This window comes from Ranitomeya variabilis, chromosome 6 (assembly GCF_051348905.1).
Source record: "Ranitomeya variabilis isolate aRanVar5 chromosome 6, aRanVar5.hap1, whole genome shotgun sequence".
In the NCBI taxonomy this organism is placed as follows: Eukaryota; Metazoa; Chordata; class Amphibia; order Anura; family Dendrobatidae; genus Ranitomeya; species Ranitomeya variabilis.
In genome coordinates, this window is record NC_135237.1 from 495,760,869 (window position 1) to 495,775,885 (window position 15,017).

Consider the following 15,017-nt stretch of genomic DNA (forward strand, 5'->3'; position numbering starts at 1 on the left):
AGGAAGGCTGGCCAGGCGATGGGCCAAGCAGCGTCTACTGGCCACACCACCCTGGATACGCCCGATCTCGTCCGATCTCGGAAGCAAAGCAGGGCTGGGCTTGGACAGTACTTGGATGGGAGACCTCCTGGGAACACCAGGTGCTGTAGACAGTTTTGATGACATCTTGCTCGGCTAGTATAGAGCGGCTCCTTGCCAGACACCGACCTTAAGCAACCTAGAGGCTGGAAGCCCCAAGCCCCACAAGTCCGTGAAGAGAAAGGAAAGCACAAAAGGGCCTCTTGCTGAGCACTGGACTGGACAGGACAGGGCAGCCAGAGTGCAAAGTAGAAAAGCAGCAAGTGAGAGGCTTGTCTCTGCCTACGGCCACACCACCCTGAACACGCCCGATCTCGTCTGATCTCGGAAGCTAAGCAGGGTCGGGCCTGGTTAGTACTTGGATGGGAGACCGCCTGGGAATACCAGGTGCTGTAGGCTTTTGCTTTTTCCTTCCTTCCACCAGCAGGGGTCACTCTCCTCTATGCCTTTTTTCCATTCCCTTTCACAAGGGCACACATGCTTCTTTCTTCTTGTCATTTGCTTTCACTCTTGCGCTATTCCATCCTTGCAAAATGCCAGCATCCTTCTCATCACCGTGGGCCTCCAGCATTGTTGCTTATTTACTTTTAATACTAGGCTTCTTTTCAACAGGACCAGCGCCTCCTGCGGGCTTGGAAGCAACCGCCGGCAACCTGGTGGCCAGTTTACAGGCCGAAGCAAGCAGAACACCTTTGCAGGCAACACGACTCCCCTGAAGAGCAGCTCACAGTCACTCGCAACCATCTCACCCTCTTCCTTCATTCGCTCCTGGACGTCTCGATCCACCTCAAGTTGCTGCTCCAGCTTGCTCTTTCTGTCACGTCCCCCCCCCCCCAGATGAATGGTTAAAGGTACCGTCACATTAAGCGACGCTGCAGCGATATCGACAACGATGCCGATCGCTGCAGCGTCGCTGTGTGGTCGCTGGAGAGCTGTCACACAGACAGCTCTCCAGTGACCAACGATGCCGAAGTCCCCGGGTAACCAGGGTAAACATCGGGTTACTAAGCGCAGGGCCGCGCTTAGTAACCCGATGTTTACCCTGGTTACCAGTGTAAATGTAAAAAAAAAAAACAGTACATACTTACATTCCAGTGTCTGCCGCGTCCCCCGGCGTCCGCTTCCCTGCACTGAGTAATCGCCGGCCCTAAAGCACAGCGGTGACGTCACCGCTGTGCTTTGCTTTCCGGCCGGCACTGACACAGTCAGTGCAGAAAGCTATGAGCAGCAGCGCGGACGCCGGGGGACGTGACAGACATCAGAGGGTGAGTATGTAGTGTTTTTTTTTTACTTTTACAATGGTAACCAGGGTAAATATCGTGTTACTAAGCGCGGCCCTGCGCTTAGTAACTCGATATTTGCCCTGGTTACCATTGTAAAACATTGCTGGCATCGTTGCTTTTGCTGTCAAACACGACGATACACGCCGATCTGACGACCAAATAAAGTTCTGGACTTTCAGCAACGACCAGCGATATCACAGCAGGATCCAGATCGCTGCTGCGTGTCAAACACAACGATATCGCTATCCAGGACGCTGCAACGTCACAGATCGCTATCGTTATCGTTGTTAAGTCGCTTAATGTGACGGTACCTTTAGCCTGCAGGAGACCCTGCGTCGAGCCATTTTTAAAGACACCTGATGCTCAGGCCCTGCTGCGGCAGGTGTTTCACTGCAAAACAAACAACGCCTATAGGGGCAGCCCAGCCTTTGCATGGGCCCTTCGGAGCCCGCCTCCACATGGTCAGAGTTCTCGCCACCACGCGAGCCTGAGGAAGGCTGGCCAGGCGATGGGCCAAGCAGCGTCTACTGGCCACACCACCCTGGATACGCCCGATCTCGTCCGATCTCGGAAGCAAAGCAGGGCTGGGCTTGGACAGTACTTGGATGGGAGACCTCCTGGGAACACCAGGTGCTGTAGACAGTTTTGATGACATCTTGCTCGGCTAGTATAGAGCGGCTCCTTGCCAGACACCGACCTTAAGCAACCTAGAGGCTGGAAGCCCCAAGCCCCACAAGTCCGTGAAGAGAAAGGAAAGCACAAAAGGGCCTCTTGCTGAGCACTGGACTGGACAGGACAGGGCAGCCAGAGTGCAAAGTAGAAAAGCAGCAAGTGAGAGGCTTGTCTCTGCCTACGGCCACACCACCCTGAACACGCCCGATCTCGTCTGATCTCGGAAGCTAAGCAGGGTCGGGCCTGGTTAGTACTTGGATGGGAGACCGCCTGGGAATACCAGGTGCTGTAGGCTTTTGCTTTTTCCTTCCTTCCACCAGCAGGGGTCACTCTCCTCTATGCCTTTTTTCCATTCCCTTTCACAAGGGCACACATGCTTCTTTCTTCTTGTCATTTGCTTTCACTCTTGCGCTATTCCATCCTTGCAAAATGCCAGCATCCTTCTCATCACCGTGGGCCTCCAGCATTGTTGCTTATTTACTTTTAATACTAGGCTTCTTTTCAACAGGACCAGCGCCTCCTGCGGGCTTGGAAGCAACCGCCGGCAACCTGGTGGCCAGTTTACAGGCCGAAGCAAGCAGAACACCTTTGCAGGCAACACGACTCCCCTGAAGAGCAGCTCACAGTCACTCGCAACCATCTCACCCTCTTCCTTCATTCGCTCCTGGACGTCTCGATCCACCTCAAGTTGCTGCTCCAGCTTGCTCTTTCTGTCACGTCCCCCCCCCCCAGATGAATGGTTAAAGGTACCGTCACATTAAGCGACGCTGCAGCGATATCGACAACGATGCCGATCGCTGCAGCGTCGCTGTGTGGTCGCTGGAGAGCTGTCACACAGACAGCTCTCCAGTGACCAACGATGCCGAAGTCCCCGGGTAACCAGGGTAAACATCGGGTTACTAAGCGCAGGGCCGCGCTTAGTAACCCGATGTTTACCCTGGTTACCAGTGTAAATGTAAAAAAAAAAAAACAGTACATACTTACATTCCAGTGTCTGCCGCGTCCCCCGGCGTCCGCTTCCCTGCACTGTGTAAGCGCCGGCCCTAAAGCACAGCGGTGACGTCACCGCTGTGCTTTGCTTTCCGGCCGGCACTGACACAGTCAGTGCAGAAAGCTATGAGCAGCAGCGCGGACGCCGGGGGACGTGACAGACATCAGAGGGTGAGTATGTAGTGTTTTTTTTTTACTTTTACAATGGTAACCAGGGTAAATATCGGGTTACTAAGCGCGGCCCTGCGCTTAGTAACTCGATATTTGCCCTGGTTACCATTGTAAAACATTGCTGGCATCGTTGCTTTTGCTGTCAAACACGACGATACACGCCGATCTGACGACCAAATAAAGTTCTGGACTTTCAGCAACGACCAGCGATATCACAGCAGGATCCAGATCGCTGCTGCGTGTCAAACACAACGATATCGCTATCCAGGACGCTGCAACGTCACAGATCGCTATCGTTATCGCTGTTAAGTCGCTTAATGTGACGGTACCTTTAGCCTGCAGGAGACCCTGCGTCGAGCCATTTTTAAAGACACCTGATGCTCAGGCCCTGCTGCGGCAGGTGTTTCACTGCAAAACAAACAACGCCTATAGGGGCAGCCCAGCCTTTGCATGGGCCCTTCGGAGCCCGCCTCCACATGGTCAGAGTTCTCGCCACCACGCGAGCCTGAGGAAGGCTGGCCAGGCGATGGGCCAAGCAGCGTCTACTGGCCACACCACCCTGGATACGCCCGATCTCGTCCGATCTCGGAAGCAAAGCAGGGCTGGGCTTGGACAGTACTTGGATGGGAGACCTCCTGGGAACACCAGGTGCTGTAGACAGTTTTGATGACATCTTGCTCGGCTAGTATAGAGCGGCTCCTTGCCAGACACCGACCTTAAGCAACCTAGAGGCTGGAAGCCCCAAGCCCCACAAGTCCGTGAAGAGAAAGGAAAGCACAAAAGGGCCTCTTGCTGAGCACTGGACTGGACAGGACAGGGCAGCCAGAGTGCAAAGTAGAAAAGCAGCAAGTGAGAGGCTTGTCTCTGCCTACGGCCACACCACCCTGAACACGCCCGATCTCGTCTGATCTCGGAAGCTAAGCAGGGTCGGGCCTGGTTAGTACTTGGATGGGAGACCGCCTGGGAATACCAGGTGCTGTAGGCTTTTGCTTTTTCCTTCCTTCCACCAGCAGGGGTCACTCTCCTCTATGCCTTTTTTCCATTCCCTTTCACAAGGGCACACATGCTTCTTTCTTCTTGTCATTTGCTTTCACTCTTGCGCTATTCCATCCTTGCAAAATGCCAGCATCCTTCTCATCACCGTGGGCCTCCAGCATTGTTGCTTATTTACTTTTAATACTAGGCTTCTTTTCAACAGGACCAGCGCCTCCTGCAGGCTTGGAAGCAACCGCCGGCAACCTGGTGGCCAGTTTACAGGCCGAAGCAAGCAGAACACCTTTGCAGGCAACACGACTCCCCTGAAGAGCAGCTCACAGTCACTCGCAACCATCTCACCCTCTTCCTTCATTCGCTCCTGGACGTCTCGATCCACCTCAAGTTGCTGCTCCAGCTTGCTCTTTCTGTCACGTCCCCCCCCCCCAGATGAATGGTTAAAGGTACCGTCACATTAAGCGACGCTGCAGCGATATCGACAACGATGCCGATCGCTGCAGCGTCGCTGTGTGGTCGCTGGAGAGCTGTCACACAGACAGCTCTCCAGTGACCAACGATGCCGAAGTCCCCGGGTAACCAGGGTAAACATCGGGTTACTAAGCGCAGGGCCGCGCTTAGTAACCCGATGTTTACCCTGGTTACCAGTGTAAATGTAAAAAAAAAAAACAGTACATACTTACATTCCAGTGTCTGCCGCGTCCCCCGGCGTCCGCTTCCCTGCACTGAGTAATCGCCGGCCCTAAAGCACAGCGGTGACGTCACCGCTGTGCTTTGCTTTCCGGCCGGCACTGACACAGTCAGTGCAGAAAGCTATGAGCAGCAGCGCGGACGCCGGGGGACGTGACAGACATCAGAGGGTGAGTATGTAGTGTTTTTTTTTTACTTTTACAATGGTAACCAGGGTAAATATCGTGTTACTAAGCGCGGCCCTGCGCTTAGTAACTCGATATTTGCCCTGGTTACCATTGTAAAACATTGCTGGCATCGTTGCTTTTGCTGTCAAACACGACGATACACGCCGATCTGACGACCAAATAAAGTTCTGGACTTTCCAGCAACGACCAGCGATATCACAGCAGGATCCAGATCGCTGCTGCGTGTCAAACACAACGATATCGCTATCCAGGACGCTGCAACGTCACAGATCGCTATCGTTATCGTTGTTAAGTCGCTTAATGTGACGGTACCTTTAGCCTGCAGGAGACCCTGCGTCGAGCCATTTTTAAAGACACCTGATGCTCAGGCCCTGCTGCGGCAGGTGTTTCACTGCAAAACAAACAACGCCTATAGGGGCAGCCCAGCCTTTGCATGGGCCCTTCGGAGCCCGCCTCCACATGGTCAGAGTTCTCGCCACCACGCGAGCCTGAGGAAGGCTGGCCAGGCGATGGGCCAAGCGATGGGCCAAGCCGCGTCTACTGGCCACACCACCCTGGATACGCCCGATCTCGTCCGATCTCGGAAGCAAAGCAGGGCTGGGCTTGGACAGTACTTGGATGGGAGACCTCCTGGGAACACCAGGTGCTGTAGACAGTTTTGATGACATCTTGCTCGGCTAGTATAGAGCGGCTCCTTGCCAGACACCGACCTTAAGTAACCTAGAGGCTGGAAGCCCCAAGCCCCACAAGTCCGTGAAGAGAAAGGAAAGCACAAAAGGGCCTCTTGCTGAGCACTGGACTGGACAGGACAGGGCAGCCAGAGTGCAAAGTAGAAAAGCAGCAAGTGAGAGGCTTGTCTCTGCCTACGGCCACACCACCCTGAACACGCCCGATCTCGTCTGATCTCGGAAGCTAAGCAGGGTCGGGCCTGGTTAGTACTTGGATGGGAGACCGCCTGGGAATACCAGGTGCTGTAGGCTTTTGCTTTTTCCTTCCTTCCACCAGCAGGGGTCACTCTCCTCTATGCCTTTTTTCCATTCCCTTTCACAAGGGCACACATGCTTCTTTCTTCTTGTCATTTGCTTTCACTCTTGCGCTATTCCATCCTTGCAAAATGCCAGCATCCTTCTCATCACCGTGGGCCTCCAGCATTGTTGCTTATTTACTTTTAATACTAGGCTTCTTTTCAACAGGACCAGCGCCTCCTGCGGGCTTGGAAGCAACCGCCGGCAACCTGGTGGCCAGTTTACAGGCCGAAGCAAGCAGAACACCTTTGCAGGCAACACGACTCCCCTGAAGAGCAGCTCACAGTCACTCGCAACCATCTCACCCTCTTCCTTCATTCGCTCCTGGACGTCTCGATCCACCTCAAGTTGCTGCTCCAGCTTGCTCTTTCTGTCACGTCCCCCCCCCCCCCAGATGAATGGTTAAAGGTACCGTCACATTAAGCGACGCTGCAGCGATATCGACAACGATGCCGATCGCTGCAGCGTCGCTGTGTGGTCGCTGGAGAGCTGTCACACAGACAGCTCTCCAGTGACCAACGATGCCGAAGTCCCCGGGTAACCAGGGTAAACATCGGGTTACTAAGCGCAGGGCCGCGCTTAGTAACCCGATGTTTACCCTGGTTACCAGTGTAAATGTAAAAAAAAAAAACAGTACATACTTACATTCCAGTGTCTGCCGCGTCCCCCGGCGTCCGCTTCCCTGCACTGAGTAATCGCCGGCCCTAAAGCACAGCGGTGACGTCACCGCTGTGCTTTGCTTTCCGGCCGGCACTGACACAGTCAGTGCAGAAAGCTATGAGCAGCAGCGCGGACGCCGGGGGACGTGACAGACATCAGAGGGTGAGTATGTAGTGTTTTTTTTTTACTTTTACAATGGTAACCAGGGTAAATATCGTGTTACTAAGCGCGGCCCTGCGCTTAGTAACTCGATATTTGCCCTGGTTACCATTGTAAAACATTGCTGGCATCGTTGCTTTTGCTGTCAAACACGACGATACACGCCGATCTGACGACCAAATAAAGTTCTGGACTTTCAGCAACGACCAGCGATATCACAGCAGGATCCAGATCGCTGCTGCGTGTCAAACACAACGATATCGCTATCCAGGACGCTGCAACGTCACAGATCGCTATCGTTATCGTTGTTAAGTCGCTTAATGTGACGGTACCTTTAGCCTGCAGGAGACCCTGCGTCGAGCCATTTTTAAAGACACCTGATGCTCAGGCCCTGCTGCGGCAGGTGTTTCACTGCAAAACAAACAACGCCTATAGGGGCAGCCCAGCCTTTGCATGGGCCCTTCGGAGCCCGCCTCCACATGGTCAGAGTTCTCGCCACCACGCGAGCCTGAGGAAGGCTGGCCAGGCGATGGGCCAAGCAGCGTCTACTGGCCACACCACCCTGGATACGCCCGATCTCGTCCGATCTCGGAAGCAAAGCAGGGCTGGGCTTGGACAGTACTTGGATGGGAGACCTCCTGGGAACACCAGGTGCTGTAGACAGTTTTGATGACATCTTGCTCGGCTAGTATAGAGCGGCTCCTTGCCAGACACCGACCTTAAGCAACCTAGAGGCTGGAAGCCCCAAGCCCCACAAGTCCGTGAAGAGAAAGGAAAGCACAAAAGGGCCTCTTGCTGAGCACTGGACTGGACTGGACAGGACAGGGCAGCCAGAGTGCAAAGTAGAAAAGCAGCAAGTGAGAGGCTTGTCTCTGCCTACGGCCACACCACCCTGAACACGCCCGATCTCGTCTGATCTCGGAAGCTAAGCAGGGTCGGGCCTGGTTAGTACTTGGATGGGAGACCGCCTGGGAATACCAGGTGCTGTAGGCTTTTGCTTTTTCCTTCCTTCCACCAGCAGGGGTCACTCTCCTCTATGCCTTTTTTCCATTCCCTTTCACAAGGGCACACATGCTTCTTTCTTCTTGTCATTTGCTTTCACTCTTGCGCTATTCCATCCTTGCAAAATGCCAGCATCCTTCTCATCACCGTGGGCCTCCAGCATTGTTGCTTATTTACTTTTAATACTAGGCTTCTTTTCAACAGGACCAGCGCCTCCTGCGGGCTTGGAAGCAACCGCCGGCAACCTGGTGGCCAGTTTACAGGCCGAAGCAAGCAGAACACCTTTGCAGGCAACACGACTCCCCTGAAGAGCAGCTCACAGTCACTCGCAACCATCTCACCCTCTTCCTTCATTCGCTCCTGGACGTCTCGATCCACCTCAAGTTGCTGCTCCAGCTTGCTCTTTCTGTCACGTCCCCCCCCCCCAGATGAATGGTTAAAGGTACCGTCACATTAAGCGACGCTGCAGCGATATCGACAACGATGCCGATCGCTGCAGCGTCGCTGTGTGGTCGCTGGAGAGCTGTCACACAGACAGCTCTCCAGTGACCAACGATGCCGAAGTCCCCGGGTAACCAGGGTAAACATCGGGTTACTAAGCGCAGGGCCGCGCTTAGTAACCCGATGTTTACCCTGGTTACCAGTGTAAATGTAAAAAAAAAAAAACAGTACATACTTACATTCCAGTGTCTGCCGCGTCCCCCGGCGTCCGCTTCCCTGCACTGTGTAAGCGCCGGCCCTAAAGCACAGCGGTGACGTCACCGCTGTGCTTTGCTTTCCGGCCGGCACTGACACAGTCAGTGCAGAAAGCTATGAGCAGCAGCGCGGACGCCGGGGGACGTGACAGACATCAGAGGGTGAGTATGTAGTGTTTTTTTTTTACTTTTACAATGGTAACCAGGGTAAATATCGGGTTACTAAGCGCGGCCCTGCGCTTAGTAACTCGATATTTGCCCTGGTTACCATTGTAAAACATTGCTGGCATCGTTGCTTTTGCTGTCAAACACGACGATACACGCCGATCTGACGACCAAATAAAGTTCTGGACTTTCAGCAACGACCAGCGATATCACAGCAGGATCCAGATCGCTGCTGCGTGTCAAACACAACGATATCGCTATCCAGGACGCTGCAACGTCACAGATCGCTATCGTTATCGCTGTTAAGTCGCTTAATGTGACGGTACCTTTAGCCTGCAGGAGACCCTGCGTCGAGCCATTTTTAAAGACACCTGATGCTCAGGCCCTGCTGCGGCAGGTGTTTCACTGCAAAACAAACAACGCCTATAGGGGCAGCCCAGCCTTTGCATGGGCCCTTCGGAGCCCGCCTCCACATGGTCAGAGTTCTCGCCACCACGCGAGCCTGAGGAAGGCTGGCCAGGCGATGGGCCAAGCAGCGTCTACTGGCCACACCACCCTGGATACGCCCGATCTCGTCCGATCTCGGAAGCAAAGCAGGGCTGGGCTTGGACAGTACTTGGATGGGAGACCTCCTGGGAACACCAGGTGCTGTAGACAGTTTTGATGACATCTTGCTCGGCTAGTATAGAGCGGCTCCTTGCCAGACACCGACCTTAAGCAACCTAGAGGCTGGAAGCCCCAAGCCCCACAAGTCCGTGAAGAGAAAGGAAAGCACAAAAGGGCCTCTTGCTGAGCACTGGACTGGACAGGACAGGGCAGCCAGAGTGCAAAGTAGAAAAGCAGCAAGTGAGAGGCTTGTCTCTGCCTACGGCCACACCACCCTGAACACGCCCGATCTCGTCTGATCTCGGAAGCTAAGCAGGGTCGGGCCTGGTTAGTACTTGGATGGGAGACCGCCTGGGAATACCAGGTGCTGTAGGCTTTTGCTTTTTCCTTCCTTCCACCAGCAGGGGTCACTCTCCTCTATGCCTTTTTTCCATTCCCTTTCACAAGGGCACACATGCTTCTTTCTTCTTGTCATTTGCTTTCACTCTTGCGCTATTCCATCCTTGCAAAATGCCAGCATCCTTCTCATCACCGTGGGCCTCCAGCATTGTTGCTTATTTACTTTTAATACTAGGCTTCTTTTCAACAGGACCAGCGCCTCCTGCAGGCTTGGAAGCAACCGCCGGCAACCTGGTGGCCAGTTTACAGGCCGAAGCAAGCAGAACACCTTTGCAGGCAACACGACTCCCCTGAAGAGCAGCTCACAGTCACTCGCAACCATCTCACCCTCTTCCTTCATTCGCTCCTGGACGTCTCGATCCACCTCAAGTTGCTGCTCCAGCTTGCTCTTTCTGTCACGTCCCCCCCCCCCAGATGAATGGTTAAAGGTACCGTCACATTAAGCGACGCTGCAGCGATATCGACAACGATGCCGATCGCTGCAGCGTCGCTGTGTGGTCGCTGGAGAGCTGTCACACAGACAGCTCTCCAGTGACCAACGATGCCGAAGTCCCCGGGTAACCAGGGTAAACATCGGGTTACTAAGCGCAGGGCCGCGCTTAGTAACCCGATGTTTACCCTGGTTACCAGTGTAAATGTAAAAAAAAAAAAACAGTACATACTTACATTCCAGTGTCTGCCGTGTCCCCCGGCGTCCGCTTCCCTGCACTGTGTAAGCGCCGGCCCTAAAGCACAGCGGTGACGTCACCGCTGTGCTTTGCTTTCCGGCCGGCACTGACACAGTCAGTGCAGAAAGCTATGAGCAGCAGCGCGGACGCCGGGGGACGTGACAGACATCAGAGGGTGAGTATGTAGTGTTTTTTTTTTACTTTTACAATGGTAACCAGGGTAAATATCGGGTTACTAAGCGCGGCCCTGCGCTTAGTAACTCGATATTTGCCCTGGTTACCATTGTAAAACATTGCTGGCATCGTTGCTTTTGCTGTCAAACACGACGATACACGCCGATCTGACGACCAAATAAAGTTCTGGACTTTCAGCAACGACCAGCGATATCACAGCAGGATCCAGATCGCTGCTGCGTGTCAAACACAACGATATCGCTATCCAGGACGCTGCAACGTCACAGATCGCTATCGTTATCGTTGTTAAGTCGCTTAATGTGACGGTACCTTTAGCCTGCAGGAGACCCTGCGTCGAGCCATTTTTAAAGACACCTGATGCTCAGGCCCTGCTGCGGCAGGTGTTTCACTGCAAAACAAACAACGCCTATAGGGGCAGCCCAGCCTTTGCATGGGCCCTTCGGAGCCCGCCTCCACATGGTCAGAGTTCTCGCCACCACGCGAGCCTGAGGAAGGCTGGCCAGGCGATGGGCCAAGCAGCGTCTACTGGCCACACCACCCTGGATACGCCCGATCTCGTCCGATCTCGGAAGCAAAGCAGGGCTGGGCTTGGACAGTACTTGGATGGGAGACCTCCTGGGAACACCAGGTGCTGTAGACAGTTTTGATGACATCTTGCTCGGCTAGTATAGAGCGGCTCCTTGCCAGACACCGACCTTAAGCAACCTAGAGGCTGGAAGCCCCAAGCCCCACAAGTCCGTGAAGAGAAAGGAAAGCACAAAAGGGCCTCTTGCTGAGCACTGGACTGGACAGGACAGGGCAGCCAGAGTGCAAAGTAGAAAAGCAGCAAGTGAGAGGCTTGTCTCTGCCTACGGCCACACCACCCTGAACACGCCCGATCTCGTCTGATCTCGGAAGCTAAGCAGGGTCGGGCCTGGTTAGTACTTGGATGGGAGACCGCCTGGGAATACCAGGTGCTGTAGGCTTTTGCTTTTTCCTTCCTTCCACCAGCAGGGGTCACTCTACTCTATGCCTTTTTTCCATTCCCTTTCACAAGGGCACACATGCTTCTTTCTTCTTGTCATTTGCTTTCACTCTTGCGCTATTCCATCCTTGCAAAATGCCAGCATCCTTCTCATCACCGTGGGCCTCCAGCATTGTTGCTTATTTACTTACTTCTTTTCAACAGGACCAGCGCCTCCTGCGGGCTTGGAAGCAACCGCCGGCAACCTGGTGGCCAGTTTACAGGCCGAAGCAAGCAGAACACCTTTGCAGGCAACACGACTCCCCTGAAGAGCAGCTCACAGTCACTCGCAACCATCTCACCCTCTTCCTTCATTCGCTCCTGGACGTCTCGATCCACCTCAAGTTGCTGCTCCAGCTTGCTCTTTCTGTCACGTCCCCCCCCCCCAGATGAATGGTTAAAGGTACCGTCACATTAAGCGACGCTGCAGCGATATCGACAACGATGCCGATCGCTGCAGCGTCGCTGTGTGGTCGCTGGAGAGCTGTCACACAGACAGCTCTCCAGTGACCAACGATGCCGAAGTCCCCGGGTAACCAGGGTAAACATCGGGTTACTAAGCGCAGGGCCGCGCTTAGTAACCCGATGTTTACCCTGGTTACCAGTGTAAATGTAAAAAAAAAAAACAGTACATACTTACATTCCAGTGTCTGCCGCGTCCCCCGGCGTCCGCTTCCCTGCACTGAGTAATCGCCGGCCCTAAAGCACAGCGGTGACGTCACCGCTGTGCTTTGCTTTCCGGCCGGCACTGACACAGTCAGTGCAGAAAGCTATGAGCAGCAGCGCGGACGCCGGGGGACGTGACAGACATCAGAGGGTGAGTATGTAGTGTTTTTTTTTTACTTTTACAATGGTAACCAGGGTAAATATCGTGTTACTAAGCGCGGCCCTGCGCTTAGTAACTCGATATTTGCCCTGGTTACCATTGTAAAACATTGCTGGCATCGTTGCTTTTGCTGTCAAACACGACGATACACGCCGATCTGACGACCAAATAAAGTTCTGGACTTTCCAGCAACGACCAGCGATATCACAGCAGGATCCAGATCGCTGCTGCGTGTCAAACACAACGATATCGCTATCCAGGACGCTGCAACGTCACAGATCGCTATCGTTATCGTTGTTAAGTCGCTTAATGTGACGGTACCTTTAGCCTGCAGGAGACCCTGCGTCGAGCCATTTTTAAAGACACCTGATGCTCAGGCCCTGCTGCGGCAGGTGTTTCACTGCAAAACAAACAACGCCTATAGGGGCAGCCCAGCCTTTGCATGGGCCCTTCGGAGCCCGCCTCCACATGGTCAGAGTTCTCGCCACCACGCGAGCCTGAGGAAGGCTGGCCAGGCGATGGGCCAAGCGATGGGCCAAGCCGCGTCTACTGGCCACACCACCCTGGATACGCCCGATCTCGTCCGATCTCGGAAGCAAAGCAGGGCTGGGCTTGGACAGTACTTGGATGGGAGACCTCCTGGGAACACCAGGTGCTGTAGACAGTTTTGATGACATCTTGCTCGGCTAGTATAGAGCGGCTCCTTGCCAGACACCGACCTTAAGTAACCTAGAGGCTGGAAGCCCCAAGCCCCAAGCCCCACAAGTCCGTGAAGAGAAAGGAAAGCACAAAAGGGCCTCTTGCTGAGCACTGGACTGGACAGGACAGGGCAGCCAGAGTGCAAAGTAGAAAAGCAGCAAGTGAGAGGCTTGTCTCTGCCTACGGCCACACCACCCTGAACACGCCCGATCTCGTCTGATCTCGGAAGCTAAGCAGGGTCGGGCCTGGTTAGTACTTGGATGGGAGACCGCCTGGGAATACCAGGTGCTGTAGGCTTTTGCTTTTTCCTTCCTTCCACCAGCAGGGGTCACTCTCCTCTATGCCTTTTTTCCATTCCCTTTCACAAGGGCACACATGCTTCTTTCTTCTTGTCATTTGCTTTCACTCTTGCGCTATTCCATCCTTGCAAAATGCCAGCATCCTTCTCATCACCGTGGGCCTCCAGCATTGTTGCTTATTTACTTTTAATACTAGGCTTCTTTTCAACAGGACCAGCGCCTCCTGCGGGCTTGGAAGCAACCGCCGGCAACCTGGTGGCCAGTTTACAGGCCGAAGCAAGCAGAACACCTTTGCAGGCAACACGACTCCCCTGAAGAGCAGCTCACAGTCACTCGCAACCATCTCACCCTCTTCCTTCATTCGCTCCTGGACGTCTCGATCCACCTCAAGTTGCTGCTCCAGCTTGCTCTTTCTGTCACGTCCCCCCCCCCCCAGATGAATGGTTAAAGGTACCGTCACATTAAGCGACGCTGCAGCGATATCGACAACGATGCCGATCGCTGCAGCGTCGCTGTGTGGTCGCTGGAGAGCTGTCACACAGACAGCTCTCCAGTGACCAACGATGCCGAAGTCCCCGGGTAACCAGGGTAAACATCGGGTTACTAAGCGCAGGGCCGCGCTTAGTAACCCGATGTTTACCCTGGTTACCAGTGTAAATGTAAAAAAAAAAAACAGTACATACTTACATTCCAGTGTCTGCCGCGTCCCCCGGCGTCCGCTTCCCTGCACTGAGTAATCGCCGGCCCTAAAGCACAGCGGTGACGTCACCGCTGTGCTTTGCTTTCCGGCCGGCACTGACACAGTCAGTGCAGAAAGCTATGAGCAGCAGCGCGGACGCCGGGGGACGTGACAGACATCAGAGGGTGAGTATGTAGTGTTTTTTTTTTACTTTTACAATGGTAACCAGGGTAAATATCGTGTTACTAAGCGCGGCCCTGCGCTTAGTAACTCGATATTTGCCCTGGTTACCATTGTAAAACATTGCTGGCATCGTTGCTTTTGCTGTCAAACACGACGATACACGCCGATCTGACGACCAAATAAAGTTCTGGACTTTCAGCAACGACCAGCGATATCACAGCAGGATCCAGATCGCTGCTGCGTGTCAAACACAACGATATCGCTATCCAGGACGCTGCAACGTCACAGATCGCTATCGTTATCGTTGTTAAGTCGCTTAATGTGACGGTACCTTTAGCCTGCAGGAGACCCTGCGTCGAGCCATTTTTAAAGACACCTGATGCTCAGGCCCTGCTGCGGCAGGTGTTTCACTGCAAAACAAACAACGCCTATAGGGGCAGCCCAGCCTTTGCATGGGCCCTTCGGAGCCCGCCTCCACATGGTCAGAGTTCTCGCCACCACGCGAGCCTGAGGAAGGCTGGCCAGGCGATGGGCCAAGCAGCGTCTACTGGCCACACCACCCTGGATACGCCCGATCTCGTCCGATCTCGGAAGCAAAGCAGGGCTGGGCTTGGACAGTACTTGGATGGGAGACCTCCTGGGAACACCAGGTGCTGTAGACAGTTTTGATGACATCTTGCTCGGCTAGTATA

General features: G+C 54.1%; 17 non-coding genes across 17 annotated transcripts; all 17 read left to right on the top strand.

Annotated features, from left to right (window-relative positions):
* The first annotated feature begins 32 nt into the window (after positions 1-32).
* On the top strand, positions 33-152 carry LOC143783922 (5S ribosomal RNA). Its single transcript, XR_013217585.1, has one exon. It is a non-coding gene; the product is annotated as a 5S ribosomal RNA (ribosomal RNA).
* Positions 153-358: 206 nt separating this feature from the next.
* LOC143783696 (5S ribosomal RNA) lies at positions 359-477 on the top strand. Its single transcript, XR_013217367.1, has one exon. It is a non-coding gene; the product is annotated as a 5S ribosomal RNA (ribosomal RNA).
* A 1,406-nt stretch (positions 478-1,883) lies between these two features.
* Positions 1,884-2,003, top strand: LOC143783924 (5S ribosomal RNA). Its single transcript, XR_013217587.1, has one exon. It is a non-coding gene; the product is annotated as a 5S ribosomal RNA (ribosomal RNA).
* A 206-nt stretch (positions 2,004-2,209) lies between these two features.
* On the top strand, positions 2,210-2,328 carry LOC143783697 (5S ribosomal RNA). Its single transcript, XR_013217368.1, has one exon. It is a non-coding gene; the product is annotated as a 5S ribosomal RNA (ribosomal RNA).
* A 1,406-nt stretch (positions 2,329-3,734) lies between these two features.
* On the top strand, positions 3,735-3,854 carry LOC143783925 (5S ribosomal RNA). Its single transcript, XR_013217588.1, has one exon. It is a non-coding gene; the product is annotated as a 5S ribosomal RNA (ribosomal RNA).
* A 206-nt stretch (positions 3,855-4,060) lies between these two features.
* LOC143783698 (5S ribosomal RNA) lies at positions 4,061-4,179 on the top strand. The gene has a single exon (XR_013217369.1). It is a non-coding gene; the product is annotated as a 5S ribosomal RNA (ribosomal RNA).
* A 1,418-nt stretch (positions 4,180-5,597) lies between these two features.
* LOC143783926 (5S ribosomal RNA) lies at positions 5,598-5,717 on the top strand. Its single transcript, XR_013217589.1, has one exon. It is a non-coding gene; the product is annotated as a 5S ribosomal RNA (ribosomal RNA).
* Positions 5,718-5,923: 206 nt separating this feature from the next.
* LOC143783699 (5S ribosomal RNA) lies at positions 5,924-6,042 on the top strand. The gene has a single exon (XR_013217370.1). It is a non-coding gene; the product is annotated as a 5S ribosomal RNA (ribosomal RNA).
* Positions 6,043-7,449: 1,407 nt separating this feature from the next.
* LOC143783927 (5S ribosomal RNA) lies at positions 7,450-7,569 on the top strand. The gene has a single exon (XR_013217590.1). It is a non-coding gene; the product is annotated as a 5S ribosomal RNA (ribosomal RNA).
* Positions 7,570-7,780: 211 nt separating this feature from the next.
* LOC143783700 (5S ribosomal RNA) lies at positions 7,781-7,899 on the top strand. Its single transcript, XR_013217371.1, has one exon. It is a non-coding gene; the product is annotated as a 5S ribosomal RNA (ribosomal RNA).
* Positions 7,900-9,305: 1,406 nt separating this feature from the next.
* Positions 9,306-9,425, top strand: LOC143783928 (5S ribosomal RNA). Its single transcript, XR_013217591.1, has one exon. It is a non-coding gene; the product is annotated as a 5S ribosomal RNA (ribosomal RNA).
* A 206-nt stretch (positions 9,426-9,631) lies between these two features.
* On the top strand, positions 9,632-9,750 carry LOC143783701 (5S ribosomal RNA). The gene has a single exon (XR_013217372.1). It is a non-coding gene; the product is annotated as a 5S ribosomal RNA (ribosomal RNA).
* Positions 9,751-11,156: 1,406 nt separating this feature from the next.
* On the top strand, positions 11,157-11,276 carry LOC143783929 (5S ribosomal RNA). Its single transcript, XR_013217592.1, has one exon. It is a non-coding gene; the product is annotated as a 5S ribosomal RNA (ribosomal RNA).
* A 206-nt stretch (positions 11,277-11,482) lies between these two features.
* On the top strand, positions 11,483-11,601 carry LOC143783702 (5S ribosomal RNA). Its single transcript, XR_013217373.1, has one exon. It is a non-coding gene; the product is annotated as a 5S ribosomal RNA (ribosomal RNA).
* Positions 11,602-13,009: 1,408 nt separating this feature from the next.
* Positions 13,010-13,129, top strand: LOC143783930 (5S ribosomal RNA). Its single transcript, XR_013217593.1, has one exon. It is a non-coding gene; the product is annotated as a 5S ribosomal RNA (ribosomal RNA).
* A 213-nt stretch (positions 13,130-13,342) lies between these two features.
* Positions 13,343-13,461, top strand: LOC143783703 (5S ribosomal RNA). The gene has a single exon (XR_013217374.1). It is a non-coding gene; the product is annotated as a 5S ribosomal RNA (ribosomal RNA).
* A 1,406-nt stretch (positions 13,462-14,867) lies between these two features.
* LOC143783931 (5S ribosomal RNA) lies at positions 14,868-14,987 on the top strand. Its single transcript, XR_013217594.1, has one exon. It is a non-coding gene; the product is annotated as a 5S ribosomal RNA (ribosomal RNA).
* The last annotated feature ends 30 nt before the right edge of the window (positions 14,988-15,017 follow it).